The 3,228-nt window shown below is 32.6% G+C and overlaps 1 pseudogene; it reads right to left on the bottom strand.

Moving 5' to 3' along the window:
• Window positions 1-1,222: 1,222 nt before the first annotated feature.
• On the bottom strand, window positions 1,223-2,151 carry LOC125918199 (olfactory receptor 2L2-like; annotated as a pseudogene).
• Window positions 2,152-3,228: the final 1,077 nt, after the last annotated feature.

Raw genomic sequence — 3,228 nt, 5'->3', positions numbered from 1 at the left:
ATAATTAAATGTATTATATATTATATATATATATAACATATATAATATATAACATATATAATATAATTAATATAATATATAATATAATATATTATATATGTATATGTATTATATATGTTATATTATATATTATATAATATATTATCTTACACTAATGGCAAAAAGAACAAAAGTAAAAATAATCAAGTGGGACTATTTCAAACTAAAAATTTGCACAGCAAATAGAACCATCAACAAAATTAAAAGACAACCTATTGAATAGGGAAAATATACTTGGAGGTCATATGTGTGAAAAGGGGCTGGTATGCAAAATATATAAAGAACACATATAATTCAAAATTTAAAAAAAAGAGTACAAATTTGCAGAGTTGTGAGGAAGGATCATTTTCTGAAGAATAATCAGATGGATAAAGATACAAAAAAATGAATATCATAAGTTATCAGGATGCAAATACAAATCACAGTGAGATATCATCTTAAATATTTAGAACAGCTATTATCAAAAAGACAGGGAATAAGAAGTGTTGGTGAAGATGTGGGAAAATGGGAGTCTCTTCACTATTGCTGGGAATGTAAACAGGTGCAGTCATTATGGAGAAACCTATGGAGGTTTCCCATGACATTAAGAATGGTACTACCATATGATCCATCAATTCCACTGCTGCATATTTATCCAAATAATACAACAATACTCCTTGTAAAAGATATGATCTCTATGTCACTTACAGCATTATACACCATAGCTAAGAAGATAAGATAGGGAAACAACATAAGTATCCTACGTATCCATTGATGTGTGTGTGTGTGTGTGTGTGTGTGTGTGTGTTTACATTGATTTCAAATAAATCTGGCAATGTTATAGCATTTCTTGTTCTTTTGTCCTATTTTATCTATTTGGGGTGATATGGTAAATATATTAGAACTATTATAATGGATAATATCATCAAGTTGGACTGTTTCCAATCTCATTTCAATGTATTAATAAAATCTTATTACCCACATATTAAGGGGAAATATATGCCATTTATATTTATTGAAAAACTCCCACAATAATAGAGTAATTGGGAATATAAAATTTATTTGTCAAGTGTCAATTATCTTAATTTTCTAGATTAATATAATCTTTGTCTTCAATCTTGGAATGGCATTGTTCCCAATGAGTGTAAAAGGTGAAAATGATGTATTTCTAAAGCAGCAGGATTAATGAGAACTTTGTCGACACTTATACAGAGCAGATCCTCTGAATCAATCTTCTCAGGGTTCCCATCACCTCCTTGTTTCTCAGGCTGTAAATGATGGGGTTGAGCATTGGGGTCAGGATGGTGTAGAAGACGGCCAGAATTTTGTCCTCTGTTGGAGTTCTCAGCGATCTTGGGTGTAGATAAGTGTAAGCAAAGGGTGCATAGTAGAAAGTCACCACAGTGAGGTGTGTGCTACAGGTGGAATAGGCCTTCTTCCTCCCTTCTGTTGAGTGTATGCGGCAGATGGTGAGGAGAACTCGGCCATAGGAACATGCAATGCCAATGAAAGGTAACACAAGGAAGAGTGTCGTGCTCACAAACACCGTGTACTCATAGACCCAAATGTCCATGCAAGCCAGAGTCAACATGGCCGGGACATCACAGAAGAAATGATTTATGGTTCTGGATTGACAGTAAGGGATATGGAGGGCATATACAGTGTGAGCACAGGAGTTGATCGAGCTCATTATCCAAGATCCTGTTATCATCAGCACACATACTCTTTTTGTCATACGAATGGCATAGTGAAGAGGAAAGCAAATGGCCACATAACGATCATAAGCCATACGGGCCAATAATAATCCTTCTGCACCAGCTAAGGTAATGAAGAGGAAACTATGAACTCCACACCCAATGAAAGAAATCAACTTGTTTCCAAAGAGATAATTGGAAGCCATCTTGGGGACAATGGTGTAGATGTAGTTCAGATCCATGAGGGAGAACTAAGTAGAAAATACATGGGTGTGTGGAGATGGATGTCCAGGAGGATGACAATGATCATGGACAGGTTGCCACAAAGAGCCATTAGGAAAATGAGAAAAACAAAAATGAAGAAGAACAGGCCAATTCCTGATGGTGGGGATAATCCCAATAAGAAAAAATCAGTAGATGTTTTGTTACTATTTTCCATGGGACATTAATTTAGCTTTCCCTAAAGAGAAACATGCATTACGTACAGAAAATTAAGCTCTTGTTAATTCATTATTTTTGTTCCAAACTGTGATTTATTAATGAAACATTGTAACTCTTAAAAAACTTAACACATATTTTGATAAAACAAACCTGCCAGTTTTAATTTCATAGATAAAATATTTATAGGACATGCATATGTCTATGAAATATTTCATAAAAATCTGTAAATGTCTAAGAATAATATATTTCTGTAATGATTTTATTGAAATATATATGTTTTATGTTTCTACATAAATTTAGATATCAACATCAGAACTTATAGGTTTTATAATATACTCATTGTAAATCAATGTAAATGCATAACTTATAGACCCATGTCTGAATACATTTTATGACCCTTAGACAATGATTTTTCCTTTTATAATTAAGCACTATTTCTGAAAATAGAGTAGCCTATCAGTCATGCTCACATACTCTTTTTTTTTAGTTTTCCTCCAAAATCTTGCCAAATCAAGCTTTCTAGATCCTAAGCATCATTATCTGCTTTTTCCCCTAGAAATCTACAATTAATAATTATTGTCAAATATGTTTATATGAAGCATATTTTTTCTTCCCCCCTCAACATTCAAATGCTCTAGTTTAGGAAACCCCTTCCATGAAACCTTATTCTGTGAATTTGTTATAGTTTACATGACTCTGCTCAAGCATTATGAAAAGATGCATATTCTGTTCATCTGCTTCTCAGCAATTATTTAACATTATGCATTGGCCTTAGGGCACTTTTCCTTACCCAGTCCTTTTTCCCTCTTGTTTTTCTTATTTAAAATTCTTTCTATTTCTAGATGAGTATGAGAGTTTATCCATATATGTATCACCTCTTTGTCATTAAACTTAACTAACATAATAATGAGAAAAAATCAGCATAAATTTAAAGAAACTGGGAAAGAGAGAAGAGGAAGGAATCAGAGATAAAAAAAAAGTTAAGAACTTTTTTGGGAAAAAAAAAACTTTAAGAAACATAAAAGGAGAAGGCAAAATGTCATTTTGAGAGTATTCTACGTGGAAATGAGTGGTG

This window comes from Panthera uncia, unplaced genomic scaffold (genome assembly GCF_023721935.1).
Source record: "Panthera uncia isolate 11264 unplaced genomic scaffold, Puncia_PCG_1.0 HiC_scaffold_531, whole genome shotgun sequence".
NCBI lineage: Eukaryota > Metazoa > Chordata > Mammalia > Carnivora > Felidae > Panthera > Panthera uncia.
Note: the sequence above shows the minus strand (reverse complement) of the source record. Positions and strands in the feature narration are given on the sequence as shown.